The sequence below is a fragment of the Delphinapterus leucas genome, chromosome 1 (assembly GCF_059928025.1).
Source record: "Delphinapterus leucas isolate spDelLeu-1000000601 "Yukka" chromosome 1, BTC_Dleu_Yukka2, whole genome shotgun sequence".
In the NCBI taxonomy this organism is placed as follows: Eukaryota; Metazoa; Chordata; class Mammalia; order Artiodactyla; family Monodontidae; genus Delphinapterus; species Delphinapterus leucas.
In genome coordinates this window covers 179,172,022-179,191,675 of record NC_143129.1, presented here as the reverse complement: position 1 = coordinate 179,191,675, position 19,654 = coordinate 179,172,022, and the positions used below count along the sequence as shown (strand labels likewise).

Genomic DNA, 19,654 nt, shown 5'->3' with positions numbered 1-19,654 from the left:
TGGGGCCTGTCCTGTTTATGTGGCCAGTTAGTGTCAGAGCCCAGACGCAGTGCATAAAGCAGACACAGAGAAAAGTGGTTATATGCTCACTTTATCTCTAGAATCCAGGCCTCCTGGCAAGACTTGAATAAACTCTCTCCCTCCTTGCTTATAAAATGCCCGGAGGCAACCTAAATGTCCATCGACAGATGAATGGATAAAGAAGATGTGGTACATATATACAGTGGAATATTACTCAGCCATAAAAAGAAATGAAATTGAGTTATTTGTAGTGAGGTGGATGGACCTAGAGTCTGTCATACAGAGTGAAGTAAGTCAGAAAGAGAAAAATACCATATGCTGACACATATATATGGAGTCTAAAAAAAAAATGGTTCTGAAGAACCTAGTGGCAGGGCAGGAATAAAGACATAGACATAGAGAACGGACTTGAGGACACGGGGAGGGGGGAGGGGCAAGCCGGGACAAAGTGAGAGTAGCATGGACATATATACATTACCGAATGTAAAACAGTTAGCTAGTGGGAAACAGCAGCATAGACAGGGAGATCAGCTTAGATTGTTGCTTTGCGATGACCTAGAGACGTGGGATAGGGAGGGTGGGAGGGGGCCTCAAGACGGAGGGGATACGGGGATGTATGTGTGCATATAACTGATTCACTTTGTTGTACAACAGAAACTAACACAGCATTGTGAAGCAATTATACTCCGGTAAAGATCTATTAGAAACAAAAAAATGCCCGGAGGTCTGGCAAGGGCCCAGCTCTGTGGGCACTGAGTGCCAGCCATCAGGACATGCGGCCTCAGGAGGTGGTTGGTTGCATTTCTGTTAGACCATCTGAAATTTGGGAGAGGCCCCAGAGGCCTTTCCAGGGATAATGATCTCTCTCTGGCTACCCCTTCTTCTCCCTATTACTCATAGCCCCACCACCTTTATTATCTCCTCACTGCCTTGGATTATTATCCAAGACTTTAGTTATCTCTGTTTCTGTGCTTGTTTGGTGCCAGGCTTAAGGTAAGTAATAATGTTTTCCTGAATGAATGAATGAATGAATGAACGAACGAACAGGCAAAAAACATAATGACCCTCATCATTTGTATTTAGACCTTTCTTTCTGACCTGGCTGTAAACCCTTCAAAGGCAGGAGCTCTTCTGTCTTCTGCGAGGCCAACACTGGGCCCACAGGGGCAAGGATGGGAGAAGGGGACCACTTAGCATCCTTAGGTCCAGAAGGGGGAGGGGCAGCGGGAAGGTGGCTGGTGGACACAGTCAGTCCAGCGCCTACAGCTCCTTTCTTCTGCGTGAGCACATTTGCTCCTCCTCCACAGTCCCAGGGCTTTGGAGAGCCTTTCTGTCCATCCTCCTGCCTCACATCAGGTCCTGCCACTCTCAGCCACCACTGGTAATAACGGCAGCCAACACCCTGAGCGCTGTTCCAGGTGCTTTGTGTGTGTTAGCTCGTTGGATTCTCTGAGTAGCCTATGAAGTAGGTATTGTCACCATCCCCGTTTACAGGTGAGCAAACAGGAAATTAAGAGACTCACCCAAAGTCACCCAGCTGACAAGTAAAGGGGCTGGGACTTGAACATAGGTGACCAGAGACCTCTTGCCAACTGCTCCAGCTGCCTGCTGGTAGAGAAAGAGGATCCTGTTTAAAAAGCCCTCCCGCAGGGATCCCCAACCGAAGTGTTAGAAAGTTTGTCCTAAATAGACCCAGTTATGCCCAAGTCTCTTCTATTGCTGGCAGCGATGGGGGATGGAGGACAGTTGGTGCCTCGACTCTGGGGTGATGGAACCCTCCACACTTGGAGACATAGGTTGTAACCTCTCCAGCTTTTTTCTCTAAGCTAAACAACCCTACTTTCTTTCAGGTTCCCAGTGCAGGGCACAGCACAGGCATCAGGACATAAGAAACCACACAGAGGCATAGACCCCCTTTAAAGCCTCTGAACCTTCCTGCAGAGGTCCCTCCTGCACACACAGAAAAAAGCAAACAGGCAAGTTTTCTCTGCCCTGGTGCCTTCAGCACGGTGTCTGAGCAAGCCAGCTTCTCACCTGGGAGCACCTCTTCCCAACTCCCAGCAAAGCTCAGGCAGTGCTGACTTGAGCGCGGTTCCCCAGACACACTGTGTCCCCACACACATCCAGAGCTTTGCGAACACCCTCCCCTCTCCTGCAATGACCCCAGCCTCCCTCCTGTAGCTCTTCTGCCTTCCTGTCCCTTCTACACCCTGTACTCACCTCCACTATGGCCCCTTCTAAATGCTTCCACAAACATTTATTGTGCACATTCTATGTGCCAGATCCTCGTCCTAATGCTGTGGGCATAGCAGGGAAAAAATGAGCAAAATCCCTGCCCATGCTAGTTGGAGGGGGAGCAATAAACAAGCAAATGCAAAACATATATGATGTCAGATGAGAAAAGAGCTTTAGATAAAAAGTATGTAAGGAAAATAGTCAGTGCTAGGATGTCTGGTAACATTGCAGTTTTAGAGATGAGGCAACAGTAAAGGCCTCTCTAAAAAGGTGACAGTGACTCAAGACCTGAAGGAAGCGGGGAATGAGCCACCATGTGCTTGGGCTTGGGATGACATGTTTCAGGCAGCGCAAATGGTAAGTGCAAAGGCCCTGTGGCACGTTAGAGAAACAGTTATTTTGCTATTCAGAAATTCTTTTCTTGCCCATCGGTCTGTTTCCTTTGCTTCTGTGTCTCACACACTCAACACAATGGTACATCTTGGGGAACATGGGAAGGATGCTCAAGGGAACCAATTGCTGAGAGCCTCAGGAAACTGGAGCTCATTCCTGGGGAGCCTTCTGTCCAGGGCAACCACCGGCCGAGACTCATAGGCTGAGCAGGAACTAAGATCCACTCTTGAATCCAGGAAAAGGTTACAATTATGCCCTTGGTCCTTCCGGGTTAGTCCCAAATCCTTCAGGCTACCTTCACCCTGATGGCCGTAGAGTCAGCCACACCCAGGGGTTTCTGCAGGGAGAGGATTTGTCAAAAGAGTCAGAAGTCTGTGATTTGAATCCAGCCCAGTCTCTGATTCATTTGTGAGCAGATAACTCTAACTTTGCTCCGTTTCCCTATCTGTGAAATGGGACTGCAGGTTTCGCCCGCCCACCTCACACGGTGCTTCTAGGAAGGACTAGGGTGGTGGTTGTCAAGCACTGCACCCCACAGCAGAGATTAGGTATGGTTATTGCTGCTGCTATGGGTTGTTTGTTTGTTTTTAATAATTCATAATTTAATAATAACCTGTCTCAATGTCAAGCCATCTCTAGACCAAGTCTCCAGTTAACCACTTCAGCCCTGCTGGATTAACTTTTCATGGTAGGGCATTTCCAGCACCTAGGAGAAGAGCCCCAGAAACTCAGCTCTGTGCTTCTTGAGCGGGAGGGCACCTGCTGGCTTGCATGGAACTCTGAGCATTTGTCACTGTCAGGAAAGCTGTTCTCCTGGGAAAAGTCTTGAAACATGCCCCTTGCTTACGGGGAAGAGAGGGCCATTGTCTGAAAGGGGCTGGTGATTTTTGGGGGGTGTGGGGGTGGTGCTGCGTTGGGTCTTTGTTGCTGCGTGCGGGCTTTCTCTAGTTGCGGCGAGTGGGGGCTACTCTTCGTTGCACTGTGCGGGCTTCTCATTGTGGTGGCTTCTCTTGTTGCAGAGCACGGGTTCTAGGTGCACGGGCTTCAGTAGTGGTGGTGCACGGGCTCAGTAGTTGTGGCGCACGGGCTTAGTTGCTCCACGGCATGTGGCATCTTCCCAGACCAGGGCTAGAACCCATGTCCCCTGCATTGGCAGGTGGATTCTTAACCACTGTGCCACCAGGGAAGTCCCACAGCTGGTGATTCTAAAGGGACACTTGGGCAATTTGTGGGGCTGAGACCAGCCCCCTGCCAGATTTCCTGTCTGTTACCCGTCCTGGCTCTGGCTAAATTGTTTTCTCGGGACATGAGACCTAAGCCTCTGAAGACTGGTGCTTTAGTATGAAGGGACCTTGTCTGCATGAGTTAACTGCTGTCCATCAGTTTTCTCATCTGTAAAATAGGACTAATAATTGTTAATTGTAGTAATAGCACCTTCCTCATAGGGTTACTTTAAGGATTAATAATATATAAAGTGCTTAGAATACTGCTGACACACAGTAAGGATTAAATAAATATTCCTTTTTTTTTTTTAAGTTTATATGAGTTGCGGGGGCTGTGATGGCTGGGGAAGGAATGGCATTTCCTTGCTATAATCCTGCACTCTGCTCTTTAGCTCCGAAAGGCAGATTTCTCATGATAGACTCATGTCAGCCAAACTCACGAGAGACTGATGTATAGTCCACAGTGCCAGGTAATTGTGTGCCTAGAGCTCACTCGTGCTTGGAGTGTGGGGTCTGAGGTGGCCCTCGGGGAGCTGCCGTGACTTGGGCCCTCCACCTCTGCCCTCCGGGGCACCTACTCAGCAGACAAACCACTGGCTGTGGGCAGGTCGGGGCACACCTTGCTGGGGCTGCCTCTCTGACCCCTCAGTATTGGGAGGGCGGGTTTCTGGTGACCTCTTCCCTCTGGTTGGCACAGCCTTTTCCAGCATATCTCACATCCATTCACTTCTTTGTCTCCACCGCTGCCCCCCTCCTCCAGGTGTCAGTCCTCTCCTGCCTGGACAGCAGCAAAACCCTGGCTGGGCCTCCCTGCTTCCGCTTGTCCCCAGTCTAGTCTCCAAGAGGCAGCCAGAGTGGTCAGAAGGCATGCCACCCTTGCATGCACCCTCGACTGCCGTAGGGATGCAGCGCCCTCTGCCTCCCCCCAAAGATATGTCCACCCAGAACCTGTGAATGTGACCTTAGCTGGAAAAAAGATCTTTGCAGATGTAGTTAAGGTAAGATGCAGGTTAGTGAAGTGTACTTGTAAGAGAAGAGAAGGGAAGAACACAGAGGGATGAAGACAGAGGCAGAGGTGGGAGGGATGCGTCTACCAGCCAAGAAACACCCAGGCTTGCTGGCGACACAGGAGCTGGAAGCGGCAAGGAAGGATTGTCGAGGGAGCACAGCCCTCCCAACACCTCGATTTCAAGCTTCTGGTCTCCAGAACTACAAGGGAATACACATCTGTTGCTTTAGGCCGCGCAGTCTGTGCAGTTTATTACGGCAGCCACAGGAAACGAATACAGGGGGCTCCCATTACCCTTCAGAGAAAACTCAAGCCAACTGCACAGGCCCGCAGGAGCCGGCCCTGCCCCGACTTCACCTCGCAGCCCTTTCTTCACGATGGCCTTCCCTCCTGGAAAATGCCCAGCTCTTGCTGCCTCGGGGCCATTGCATTTGCTGTTCCCCTTGCCGACATGCTCTTCCCCATTCCTGGCACGTTTGGCTTCTTCTCTATCCTGCGGGTCTCAAGGCCTCAAGAGAGGCCTTTCCAGACCATGCCACCCAAAGCACAGCTGCCCAGGGATTCCTCATTTATTTCCTTCACAGCCTGGCCTTGGTTTATGTCTAAATAATTGATTTGTAATGTATCTCCCTTGCTCTGACACAATCTCCATCGGAATAAAGACCTGATGTGTCTTGCTGACCCAGGCTCCCCAGCAGCCGGCTCAGTGCCCAGCACATAGTCAGCCCACAGTAAGTTTTTCCTGAATTAATAAATATAGGGCTTTCTATTAATAAGGCTACACTAAAGTCCTGCTCCTCTTCTTCTTGACCTACAGGGTGATTTGCTATTTTAAAGCAGCTTTTACAGATAAACCTAGTGTTTCAGGGGAGACCCCAGTGTCACCCTGCTAAACCATTCGCCTATGCCTGCCTCTGGGATGGGGTCATTAGAGTTGAGACTAGATACTTCTAGGAGTAGTGAGTTCTCCATCCATGGAGGCATGCAAGTTTTTACATGTACTAACTCATTTGATCTTCACCATTCCCGAAGACACTGTGGGATCTTTAGGGTCCTCCCCATCGGACCCCCCTGCCTTTTCCCCCAGCCTGCTAATTCCCTTTCTCCCTCCCTATTCTGGACATCACTTTGAGCTTTTATTTCAATAAGATGAATCAAAGTCCATCTGAGAAGTCTAAGTGTACATCTGCTTACACATATAATTTTACAGTACAAGAGTTTATCAGTCCTGAATGTATATTTAGTGACAGGCTTGGCTAATCTTTCATCTAATTACATTCATTAACATTTAAATGTATAATCATTAATATATCTGGGCACAGTGGTCTAAATATTTTATAGAGGTCTTAATTACAGTAGACTTCCAGTCTTGCCATAAAACTTGTGTGCCCTGCCAATCAAAGGGGTGGTATCAGGTAGCTCAGGGGCCCTGGCCAGGGGGCAGCAAGAACCTGCCTTTTGCTGGGGAACAGCAGTGGCTGGGAGTCTCCGTTTTCTGGCTGCACCGCAGAAGCAAGGCCGACAGTTGCAGAAGACAAGGGAATTGAAATCTTGTGATTTCTCACTGCCATACCTCTGTTAACTGAAGCCACCATCCTCCTAGAAAAGGGGGCAATCAGAGATACAATAACAAATTAAAAATAATAATTATTGGGGCTTCCTGGTGGTGCAGTGGTTGAGAATCTGCCTGCCAATGCAGGAGACACAGGTTCGATCCCAGGTCCAGGAAGATCCCACATGCCGCATAGCAACTAAGCCCGTGCGCCACAACTACTGAACCTGCGCTCTAGGGCCTGTGAGCCACAACTACTGAGCCCACGTGCCACAACTACTGAAGCCCACGCACCTAGAGCCCATGCTCCGCAACAAGAGAAGCCACCGCAATGAGAAGCCTGAGCACCGCAACGAAGAGCAGCCCCCGCTCGCCACAACTAGAGAAAGCCTGCGTACAGCGACGAAGACACAACGCAGCCAAAAATAAATAAATAAAATAAATAAATTTATAAAATAATAATAATAATTATTATTGCCACTGAGAATTTAGGAGGTCGATAAAAAACAACCCTTTCTTCCTCTGCCAAATTATGAAGTAGTCTCAGAGAGTTTCCTAGGAGTCGGTGAAGATCAGAATGTGAGTTTTGTGGCTGTGAAAGCTGATCTGGGAGTGGGGCTCAGATTCGAGGCCATGGCAGCTGGTTAACCCTCTGTGCCAGAAGTAGACAGACGTACCTGCCCAGACGGCACAGGTGGGCACCTGCAGCCCCCAGGCAAGTTGTTCCCTCATAGGAACAGCCGTCTTCACACTTCTGAAGCCCTCAATGTTTTATAAAGCTCATTCAGGCACGGCTCAGTCTATGAGGTTGGCAGGTTTCATTGTACCCATCCCACAGAGGAGAACTCTGAGTCTCTGAGAGGTCCCGTGGCTTCCCAAAGGCAACGGCCAGTGGGAGGCAGAGCAACACCTGAATCCTTGATGTCCTGCTGTGACCCCCACCTGGACCCCTGTTTTCCCAGGAGCTGTCCCAGCTCCCTGCCCCCACCCTCCCAGTTCTCTGAGGTGACCCAGCAGGTCCCCCATCAAGGCCTGGGCCCTGAAGGGAATTGGGATCTTGTGAGATGGGGCCACCAGACACCCCTCCTCCCCACCACCAAGGCCGGCATCCACCCCAGCCATGCTACACCTGCCACTGCCCACCTGGACAAAGCAGGAGCTCAGAGCCAGAGCACCTGGGCTGGATCCTGCATCCACCACTTACCTGCCAGCTGGGTCAGCCTAACCGATCCTTGCCTCACTTTCCTGGTTTGTATGCTATGGATCATGATGGTAACTACCTCACAGGATTGTTGCAAAGAAAATTTAGTGAGACTTACAAGATGTTTTAACCCAACCCGTAAAGAACACTCAGTAAATGGTAACGGCTGCTACACGGTCATCTGCCTCCCCCCTTCCCTCCCCTCCCCCTTCCCTCCCCTCCCCCTCCCCTCCCCCTCCCCTCCCCTTCCCTCTCCCTCCCCTCCCCTCCCCTCCCCTCCCCCTCCCCTCCCCTCCCCTCCCCCTCCCCTCCCCTCCCCTCCCCCTCCCCTCCCCTCCCCCTCCCCCTCCCCCTCCTCCTCAGGGCTGGGGAAGCCCACGCTGACCTTCATCCCTCAAGCTCTGTCTGTGCCCCTTCATGGAAGTCTTTCCCCTTAACTCTCACCACAGTCACACACAGAAGGTATCATCTTTGCCCGTGCAGGAAGGAGCTGGACTTTGAATCCAGGACCAACCCCAAGTTCATGTTCCTTCCCGAGCCCCGGGAGTCCTGCAGGATTCACGTAGGGCACACCTTGTCCATACCTGGAGCTGCCCTTCTTCACTACCAACTCATGGGGTGCCCCCGATGGCATGAGGGCCGCCTCCCCCCGGATGATAAGAACTGGTACTTACTGAGCACTGCCCCCTACACTCGACACTGCTCTGGGCGCGTTGCATGTACAAAGCCAGTCCTGTGAGGTGGAGGCTGTTTTTAAAGCTTTTTATTAAAATATGACATATCTGCAGAAGAGTGCAAGTGAATTCACAGCTTGGTGAATCGAAACAGACTGAACACCTCTGCCTCACCAGCCCCTGGATCAAGAAGTAGAACATCATTATCTTCCTGAAAGCTCTCCAGGGTACCGTTCCTGTTGCCATCCCCTCCATGGAGAGCCCCTTCCTGACTTCCCAGCACGTGGATTAATCCTGCCCTTTTCACGTGCCATAAAGGGAGTGATACGGAATATACGCTTTTGTGTCTGGCCTCATTGGCTCAGCATTTCTTCTCTGTGGTTCATTCATGTTGTGTGTGTTGTAATTTGCTCGTTCTCCTTCGATGGAGTCGTGCTCTGGTGAAGGGACCACAATGGGTAGAGCCCTTCTGCTCAGGGTTGCCCGGGCAGTTTCTGGCCTGGAGCTTTTACAGACAGTGTAACTTTTCCATGCAGGAACCTTGGTGAACATGGATGAGTGTTTGTTGGGCATGGGCTGCGGTAGGAACTATTTATCCCTCCTTTACAGTGTGAAAATCTGGGATCTATGACTTGCACCAGGTCACACCTCTAGTGAGTGGCCAAGCTGGGTTTGAACCCAGACAGTCTAGCTCCAGCGCCTGCTCTCTGTGGTCGTTCTCCTTCTGAACTTGTCTGGGAAGAGGTTGATCGTTGCTACCAGTTTGCCGCCTGCATCTAACCTTGAACAGCCCTGCTGGGTCTCTGCTGGAGAGAAGGCACGATGAGACCAGTCCCCAAACCACTGGGTGCCCAGGGCAGCTTCCTGAAGGTTCTAGAGGGCCTGCTAGACCATCTTGAGAGTATGACACCAAAGCCCAGAGAGGGTGTGTGAGCTCCCAAGCCCACACAGCACACTGGCTTGCGCCCTGGTGTCCTGTCTCCCTGTCCCCTGGGCATTCCCTGCCTCCTCTCAGGGCCTAACCAGCGCCATCGTCTTGCCTGAGAATGACCTCACGCGCCAACATGAGCCTTGAAAAATAGTCCTCATTGTGTGGGGCATGGGGCCTGTGGGCCGATGCTGCGTTTCCAGAAATCTCCACCCCCTGAGTCTAGGGAATGTCACAGTTCCGGGCCCATCCCCTGCCACTATTTTTAGTGGTGATTTGGAGGAAGGAGGACTTTCCTGGATTTGCCTTCAGAGGCTGGAAAACAAACACCTCCCCCTCCCCACCCCCGGCCTCCCAGTTCCCGTGGCAGGAAGTGCGGGCCGGGATTCCTGGACCTGCCACTTACCCTGCAGGCTTCTGAATGAGCTCTGAGGTCTTCAGAGCTGACGGGTGGGTGGCAGCAACAGTGTGCCCCTGCCCCCACCTAGGACCATGAACAGCCTGAAAAGGGCTCCCATGCCCCCCAATAGCACCTTATTTTTTTTTTTTTTTTTTTTTTTTTGCTGTGTTGGGTCTTTGTTGCTGCGTGCGGGCTTTCTCTAGTTGTGGCGAGCGGGGGCTGCTCTTCATGCGGTGCACAGGCTTCTCGTTGCAGTGGCTTCTCTTGTGGAGCACGGGCTCTAGGCGTGCAGGCTTCAGTAGTTGCAGCATGTGGGTTCAGTAGTTGTGGCTCGTGGGCTCTAGAGCACAGGCTCAGTAGTTGTGGCGCACGGGCTTAGTTGCTCCGTGGCATGTGGGATCTACCCGGACCAGGGCTCAAACCCGTGTCCCCTGCATTGGCAGGCGGATTCTTAACCACTGCACCACCAGGGAAGCCCTTTTTTTTTTTTAATATTTATTTATTTATTTGGTTGTGCCAGGTCTTAGCTGCAGCAGGCGGGCTCCTTAATTGCAGCATGTGGGCTCCTTAGTTGTGGCAGACGGGTTCCTTAGTTGTGGCATATGAATTCTTAGTTGTGGCATGTATGTGGGATCTAGTTCCCTGACCAGGTATCGAACCCGAGCCCCCTGTGTTGGGAGCGTGGTGTCTTATCCACTGTGCCACCAGGGAAGTCACCAGCACCTCTTATTATACTCTCTCTGCAGGTGTCTGATCCCCTCCTGGGGGTTGGCCTTACCCTCCCATCTAAAGTTTTTCCCAGGGGGAATTCCCTGGCAGTCCAATGGTTAGGACTCTGCGCTTCCATTGCAAGGAGCCTTGGGTTCAGTCCCTGGTCAGGGAACTAAGATCCCGCAAGCCGTGTGGCATGGTGAAAAAATAAAATTTTTCCCATTGGGAGCCCCTGGGCCTCTGTGCTTGAGGTGGACACTCTCCAGGTGGCTAATAGTGGGCACGCATCCCTCCTCCCATCACCCCCCTGCCCGGGCTCCGAGACAGCGTTCCCCCCAGTGCTCTTGCATCCTCTGCTCAAACTCCCACAACAGGGTGCCTCTTCCCTCCCAGGACCGCCCGGTCCCGTCTGAGATGGCTCTGACTGTTAGACTGTCACTTAGAATGGTGCTAAAGCACAGGCAAGCAACCACCCTCAGATGCAGTTAGAGCTTTTGCTTTCCTTTAGTGCTTACCACGGTAGAATGAGGTAGAAACTGTTATCCTACTTTAAACATGAGGAAAAAAGCACATATTGGTTAGGGAACTTATCCAAGGTCACGTAGCTGGTGAATGGTGGAGCTGGGCCTGGACCCTGATCTCTCTTCTTCTAAGGACACCTGCTCAGATTAGCAGTCCAGCCCCCGTGCAAGGCCGAGAGGTGTGGTTGGGTAGTATGATTAATTGCCAGTATTGAAAAATAAGGAGATATTTAAAACATAAAAATTGTAATAATCTAGAGTATGGAATTTTCTAGAAGAGACAGCAGGTATGGCAATGCTGGGGCCCATTCAGTCATGGAACAGCTGCCGCTCCAGGCTGGGTGTGCATTCTAGGTCCCCACCTGCTCTTCCTTTCTTACCGATGGTCGCTGTCAGGGCCCTGTGGCAGTTGCGTGTTCCACCCTTGGTTATAGCGGTCCTCTCTTGAGCCTCTAAGCTGGAGAATCAGGGAAGGGAGGGCAGCTTGAGAATTTGGCAATTATGAGCACACCCCCTTCCCCACCCTGCTCAAGCCCCCAAGTCATCTCTCCCCCACTTTCTTCACCTGAACAGACCCGTGCCTAGTGCTGGCTCCTGGAAATACTGTCGGATGAGGCCCAGGACCTGCCTTCGAGCAGCTTCTAGGCTAGTCTGGGAGGTGGGAAGGCCCTGAGCTGTTGGTCTGGTTTCCAGGCTGCTGGTGTACCTTCCTATGGGGCGGGCAGGGCTCCCTGCAGCAAGTAGAGGCGTGAGCTGTGGGCTTTGGAAACCCAGAAAGAAGCTGCGCTGAATCCTGAAAAGGGGAGGAGGGCGGGCATTCCTCAGCAGGAAGGCAGGGATGCTCAAACGTCACTTCCCCTCAATAAACCCAGAATCTGTAGTGTTAGATGGTGGTGAGTTCAAAGCAGAAAAAAACAGGGAACGGAGTGAGGAGGGTGTCCAGGGAAGGCTTTGCTGAGAAACTGACATTTGAGTCAAGACCTGGAGGAGGCAGGAATGGGCCACAGGCATAGGGGGCGGAGCGACGAGGATGCTCCAGGTGGGGAACAGCCAGCGCAGAGATGCCGAGGGACGGGCAACGTACATGAACCAGGAACAGCGAGGAGCGGTGGGGCAGGGGTGGCTGGGGAGATCACAGAGATACAGGTGGGGGTGGGGGGATGACAGGTCACGTGGCCCTGATGGGCCATTCTAAGGACTGTGCTCGCCCTTGAGTGAGACGGGCCATAGGGGAGGAGCAGAGAAGTGACATGATCTGGCTTGCATGTTAAGGGGACACTCCCTGCTGAGTTGACGTAGACTAAAGGGCTGGGAGAGCAGTTAGGAGGCCACTGCACGACGCAGACACGCGATGGTGGTGACACGGACCAGGGTGGGGACGGAGGAGTGGCGAGAAGTGGCCAGATTCTGGTAAGATGTTACAGGCAGAGCTGACGTGGCTCGCTGATGACTTGGGTGTGGGGCGTGAGAGAAACAGAATCAAGGAAGATTCTGGGGCTTGAGTCCAGAGGAACGGGAAGGCTGAGGTCCCCATGAGCTGAGTTTGGGGAGACAGAGAGGAGCGGGTTGTCGGGGGGGGCTGCTCAGGGACTCACTCTTGGACGTGTGAGGTTGGAGATGCTGTTAGACACCTGGCGTGGGAGGCTCTTGGCTCTGAGTGTGGAGTTTGGGGCGAGGTCCAGGCCGGGAAGCATCAGCATATGGGTGGATTTAAAGCTGGGAAGCTGGATGAGCCCAGCCAGGAAACCGTGGTACAGGAGGGCCGAGCCCGCTGATGCCTGGAGGTCAGAGGGAGGGGAGGGGAGCCAAGAGACAGCGACACAGCAGCCAGAGACGGGAGAAGAAGCCAGGAAAGAGGGGCTGGGAGGGTGCAGAGAAGCATCCCCCATGCCAAGGAGCGCATAGGCGAGGACGGTGGGGCTCGTGGCTTGGAGGTTATCAGTGACCTGGAGATGAGCACATGTCAGAGAGGACGGCAGGAGGGGAATGGACGCACGGGGGCCACAGTCTTTCCAAACTTCTTTGCTCCAAAAGGAAGAAGAGAAGTGGAATGAGAGCTGGAGGGGAAGAGGGGTCACATGCAGTTTTTCTGTTAAAGATGTGAGAGAGAATTGCATGTTCATGTGATGTTGGGAGAAATCCAGTGCAAGGCACGGTCCAAGAACCCTCACATCTGAGTGGGCCCTTGTCCTGAAGGGAGACCTGGTCTCAAAGCTTCCTGCCTAGCCAAACATGGCAGCCTCGCTGGCTCAGGGGGCCCCCAGGTTGCGCAGAGAGAGCCGAGCAGGAGGGTGGCCTCTCCAAGGCAAAGGGAAGGCACAGCCGTGACCAGGCTGATGGCAGGGTAGCCCCCTGGGAGAAGCAGACACCTCGCTCCTGTGCAAAGCACAGTGTCTGGGGTCTGTCCCCAGCCCTGAGCTCCTTAAAATTCTGCAGGTGCCCTGGGTCAGCAGGGAAGCTTTGGTCCACTTGAGTCTCCTTGTGTCCTGCTGGGACATGGCAGGAACAACGTGAAGTGGCCGTGGACACGGTTCACAGAGCCCTGGGTAGTTTGGCAAGAACTGCAGCCATGTTGCAGTCAGCCCTGAGAGCATCGAGGCTCGGGGTCCTATCAGGGGCCACAGGGAAATTAGCCTGCCATGTCCCACCCCGGAAGGCAAGGAGAGACAGAATAAAGGGAAGTAGAACCTTCTCTGCCCCCAGGACCCCGGAAATATTGGATGCTTCTCAGTGATGGCTGTGGACCAGGTCCCCTCTCCTTCCCAGGCTGCCTACTTTGTTCAGTCATTCATTTGAGAGTCAATCCACCGGTATTTACTGAGCAGTTACTATGTGCCAGACACTGTTCTAGATGCTGGGGATACAGTGGTGAACAAGGCAGGCCAGGTCCCTGCTCCCAAGGAGCTTATATTGCTCTTTGGGGTGGACATAAAAATATGTAGGTAAACTCAGTAACCCTTCATCTACCTTTAACCCAATTGAGGGAAATAGTCTGCTCTCTCACCTTTAAGCTTGCAGGTTGGAGTTTGTCTACCACCATCTCATTGATGTGAATGGACTGGTTTTCTACCAGTTGAGAGAATTGCTTCTTTCTCTTTTGGTTAAACGGAGTTGACCTTGGTTCCATGGAATGCAGTGGTAATTGGCACAGCATTGACCCAGAAGAGGCTCACCAAATCATTCTCAAACATGCCAACTCTGATCAGTCAGCGATGGCTGCCTCCCCGTCTGAGGCAGACCTGGCAAATCTGTGTTTCCCTCCCGTCGTCCCATGGCAGACATCCCCAATCAACCCAGGTTCCTATAGAGCCTGGTTGATTAGTCATGTCTACATGGACACAGGATTGGAAAATGAGAACCTGTATTCCAGATAGTTTCCTTTCCTGCCCTAGGCAGGAGATTGGAAAGGTCACACTGCCTAACTTTTTAGCCTGCACTTGGAGAGAGGAGCTATGGGGGATTATGGAAAGATCATGGGCCTGAACGTTGAAGTACTGGGGTCAGGTGCCAGATCTGCCTCTCGTTGGCCATGTGAGCTGGTCAACCCACCTCACCTGGCAATGAGAAGAAAAGGGGGGTTTCCATTTGTGAGGAACAGAGCTGCCCTAGGTCAGACCCCAGACCGCCCAGCCAAGCCCACATCTGACCTGGCTCAGCAGGTACAGTTTTCTCGGTCACCACCAGTGGCTGCCATTTATCCAAGTGAGTGGTTGGCTTTCCTTTGCTACGTAAGCACTACCTGATGGGGCAAGTCTGCTTAACCTTTGTAAAATAGGTTGAACCTTGACCTGTTCTGAACTCACCTTACTCAGCCCTCAAACAGGAAAAAGCAAGATAAACTAGGCTATACCCATCCCAGGGCCATAAGTCTGGGATCTTTTACTTGCTTCCCTGGGCTGCGGCCTCCTTCTCCCTGCCCTGGCTTCTTCCTTTGGTCCTTTTCTCAGAATGCAGCCTGTCAGCCAAGTCAACCTGTATCTTCTGAGACTTTTGGGGGCCTGAGTGCAGGCGTAGGAGCTGAATGACAGGAAACGACGCCTGCTAACATTCAGTGAGCACCTGCTGTTGGGTAATGTCACATAGAGCCTTAAAGGTAGAGAATAGCATCCTTAGCTAACAGCTCAGGAAGCTTTTGCTCAGAGGAGTGACCTGCAAATAAGACCCTCCAGGTTGGACGGGGTAAAGGCCAGACTGGAATCCAGGGCTCTGTGAATCTGGAGCTGTGTCTTTCTGGGTTCTCTTCTCCCCAGTGCTCAAGGTCCCTACCTGACCGTTCACTCAAGACATGGCAGTCTGTTCTGCATAGGGCAGAAATGATTACACGTTCATCCTCCATTCTAGAGATAATTAAATTTTGATAGGCAGACTCCAAAGCCGATGCTTTTAACCCAACTGTGTTGGCTTAAGAATCAGGAGACCTGGGCTTATTCGCTGTGTGATATTTGATACTCTTTCCCTCTCTGGGCCTCAGTTTCCCCGTCAAAGGGAAGTTGAGCTGGAAGAACATTTTGGTGGGTGTGTATTCAGAGTGGTTTACCAAGCCCTTCTGGCTCCCACCTACCCACCCCTCCTTTCCCAGAATCTGTAGATGCTGACCAGGAATGTTGAGTGGAAAAGAAAGGGGGCCCCCTGCTGGTGGCATCTGGGATTGTCATACACAGGCTGAGGTCTGCCTGACCCTGTTGGCCACCCCTCCCCAAAACTGACCCAGTGTTTGTCAGGGGTCCACCAGGCTGGAATTTTCACAAGGGCTCTTGGCCGTGGACCATCCAGAAGCAGGCCAGCAGTCTTCTGAGCTCAGACTAATGGGAAATCTGACCTCATGGAATGAGACCATGCCTTGGGCTGGCTGAGGATCCTGTAAGCGGGAGGGGGTGGCTAGTGGAGGATTCCTTAAGGGCTGCTGACGCACACATGCACGCATACACACCCTCTTTCCAGCAGTCACGGAGAAGTCATGGGGTGCGTATAAGAATGTCAAACCGCCTTTAATGGAAACCTCCCCACTTGGGACTGTAAGACAGCTGCAGAAACAGTATCTTGTAGCACGAGTAACTGGTGTGAATATTTGGATCGTCCACTGGTTTTATGGATCGATGAAGGTTCTGTGTTCACAGCGATGTGCTTTCACAGTAGGGGTGATGGAGGAGCATGAGTGGTTCAAGGTCAGACACCAAGGATGCAAGTCCAGGGTCTGCGCGGGTCTTGGTGTGTCAGTTAACCCTTTGAGCCTCAGTTCCGTCCTCCATAAGGCAGGTGCAGCCCTACCCCCAGCACAAAGTCCCGAGGAGAAGATGAGGCCAACCGGGCTGTGCAGATTTGTTGGGGGTTGGCAGTTTGGGAGCAAGCAAAGCTGTGGGACAGGAGGGTGCTGGGGACAGGTGGGCACTGCCACTTACTGCTTGGCCATGTTCCTTAATCTCCCTGGATGCCCACTTCCTCATCTATAATGTGGACTGACTTCAAAAGGTAGTTGTGAGAATTAAGTGACAAAAACCCATCGGGGGCTGAGAGCCGTGCCTGGCCCATGGGAATTGTTTTAATATCTAAGGAATTGAGGTGCGGGGAGGTTACGTGATTTGCTTGAGGTCTCAGAGCCAGGGAATTCCCTCATCCAGTGGTTAGGACTCTGAGCCAGGGACAGAACCCAGATCCTCTGACCCCAGACCAGTGCCCGTCCGCCCTGCTGTGTGGTGTTGGCCAAGGCCATGGACATGTTTGTGGGGGACAGTGGTCAAGGAGAAGTTGTCTAGGACCTCAGAAGTTAAAGGAAGCTCACAGAGTCCAGCACGCCCATCCTGGGGGAAAACCGAGGCTGGGAGAGGGGAAAGCTGACAGCCTGGTCCCTCACTGCCTGGCAAGGTTCTCACTGCAGGCGCTGCCCCGGTGCATAAGGAGAGACCCCCTCGTGCTCAGCGTTCCCTGTAAAATCCCTTACTCTCCAGGCCCACAACCCCCAGAAGCTCAAAAGCCAAGAATTACCCTGCGCTGTTCTCTTTGCCTGTCAGCTGTGGCCTCCCGTCACCTGGGCACTGGAGGAGGGGGTCTGCTTTGCCCAAGGCTGGAGTCAAGGGACCTTTTTTCTCTCTCTGGTCCCACCTGCCAAGAGTCGCATTTGCAGAAGTTAAACTGGGGCTGACACTGCTCCACCCTGCCTCGCATCTGGGTTAGGGGCTATGGCATCCCAAGCCAGGGAAAGAGGAGGGCGTCTGCTGTGGAAAGGCAGACCTCAGAAGCTTGGGAAGAGTGATGGCCCCAGAGAAGCGCCATCGTCTTGGGGTCATGGTTGGGGCCCTGGTTCCACCCTCCAGCTCATGCAAACATCCAGCCTCCTTGAGTTAGAAAAATCAGTCCCTCCTTGCACACCCTCCCTCTCACCCCCAGAGTCCCCACATTCCCAGGAGCCAGGCTGGTCTCCTGCAGGGTCTACTGGGCATGACATCACCTGTCACCATGGCAGTGGTTCCGGCGGCCTAGCTGCTGGCGTGGGACACACCTGGGTGAAGCTGGGTGGCCAGGAAGGAGAACAGAGCGCTGGGGAGCTTGGGGCCGAGGCAGGAGGAGGCTGGTCACAGAGAGAGACCATCATGCTCGTGGACCATCACCTCATCTTGCATTAAGGATGTTTGGAGATCGTCAAACAGGGTTTTGAAGGAGAAATATAAGCATGCTTATGACAAAGGAAGGACGCATTCCACTGTGTAATTTTCATAGCTGTGTGTCTGTAGTTTAAATTATTTCTTGGGGAGTCTGTCAGGCTAGGTGCCTTGTTTCCCTAAAGAGTTACAATACCTGTTCCCCTCTTCAGGGGACCCCCACATCTGTTGGGGATACTTGGGGATGTTCAGCCTCGATGGGGACACACGCCCGCTTTCCCACCTCAGGCCTGTGGGGCGTCCCCAGGTGCTCGCAGGTCCTCCACATGAGTTTCCTGGGTGGGTTGTGGACATTTGTGCTTCTGAAAAGCTGGGCAGACGGCACAGAAGCTTTTTGGTTCACGCCATGGTTCCAGAGGCACCTTGTCTTCGTTTTTAAATGATCTTCACCTGGCATCATTCCGCGAAATTCAGCTTTCGTGTTTTCTCGGTCCGCAGCCTGGCAGGGTCCAGCCCACAGTCAGGCCTGGAATTCCGGCCACGGTGACCTAAGGTGCTGCTCAGCCAAGCTGGCCATGAAGGGGACAAGTCCAGCTGCAGCAGCCAGGAAGCGCAAAGCTGGAATTTAAAGGGCGCCCCAAGACCTGCGGTCCCCACTGCAGGGGTCTCCCCAGGGCTCCTTGCACGTGATGACACTGCCCCAGCTCACCTGCCTCTACCCTGTTCTACAGGGCGGTCCTGGGTGGAGGTAGGGGGTGAAGATGCAGCTTATGTCAGGCACCGAGCCAGAGCCCAGGGTCCTCGGTCCTTATGCCGTACTTTTTCATATCAGAGGCTGAGTTTGCAGGTTCACTGTCCGGGACAAGATGGGGTGGCACCGCCGTTGCCTGCCCCCTATCACTGCCCTCAGCTAGCCGTGGGGCTGGGATCCTCTGGGGTTTGGGGGCTTCTCTGCAGAGGCGGCATAATGTAGGGTCAAGTGTTTGGGCCTTGGAGTCAGATGTGACTGTGTGACTCTGGGCAAATTACTTAACCACTCTGTGCCTTCTCAGGCTGGAAGCTTCCAGAGCCAAGGAGTTGCTTTGCCCCCTCCCCGCCGCCTCCACAGTTCCGTCCTCAGTGTTCTCTCCACAGAGGGGGGAGGGGATGGAGTGCTGGGGACCCTGGGGAAGGCAGTGGGGCCCGCCCTGCACAAGCCCAGGCTTGCCCGTCTCCACTCCCTTCTGTACAGAGCCAGTGCCGTGAGGAGAGTCCGGAGGGAGCAAAAGCCACACTGCTGCCAGGAGGCTGTGTGGAACACGGGGCACCATGTCTGTGTGTCTGTGTCTGTTTGTCTGTGTGACAGCTTTATTGAGATACAATTCACATAGCATACAACTCACCCATTTACAGTACGTGATTCAATAGTTTTTATTATATTCAGAGATGTACATCAATATTAGCGTATTTTCATCATGCCCTTTGGCCACACCTCCATATCTCCGGCCCCCGGCCCAAGGCAACCACTAGTCTAATTTGTGTCTCCATAGGTTTCCCTATTCTAGACACTTCATTTGAATGGAATTATACGGCACGTGGCCGTTTGTGACTGCCTTCTTTCACATAGCATAATATTTTCAGGATTCATCACATTGTAGCATGAACCATTACTTCTTTTTATTGTCAAATAATATACCGTTACATGGATGTACTACATTTTTAAACATTCATTCATCAGTTGACGGACATGTGGTTTTTTCAGCATTACAGCTGTTATAAACATACGTACACACGTCCCTGTGTGGACATACGTTTTCAGTTCTCTTAGATATACACCTAGGAGTGGAACTGCTGTATCATAGGGGAAGTTTATGATTCATCACTTGAGGAACTGTCAGCTGTTTTCCACAGAGGCTGTACCATTTTCCATTCCCACCAACAGTGCATGAAGGTTCCAGTTTCTCCGTATCCTCGCTAACACTTGTTACTGTCTTCTTTTTATATTTTAGCCATTCTAGTGAGTATGAAGTAGTATTTCATTGTGATGTTGATTTGTATTTCCCTGATGACTAATTATGTAAACCACCTTTTCAAGTGCTTATTGGCTATTTCTTGGAGAAATGTCTGTTCAGATCTTCTGCCCATTTTTTTAATTGGGTTATTTGTCTTTTTATTATTGAATTGTAAGAGTTCTTTATATACTCCAGATAT

At 52.2% G+C, this 19,654-nt stretch overlaps 1 protein-coding gene across 8 annotated transcripts in view; it reads left to right on the top strand.

The window, feature by feature from the left end:
• LOC111187131 (kazrin) overlaps positions 1-19,654 on the top strand; it is a 138,600-nt gene that overhangs the window by 72,716 nt on the left and 46,230 nt on the right. The window contains exon 1 of one of the 8 annotated variants that reach the window (XM_089900864.1): positions 7,985-12,278. The exons of the other annotated variants lie outside the window; for them this stretch is intronic. The gene's annotated coding sequence lies outside the window, so the exon portion shown is untranslated. Of the gene's footprint in view, positions 1-7,984; positions 12,279-19,654 lie in introns of those variants that run through there. 8 annotated transcript variants of the gene reach the window in all.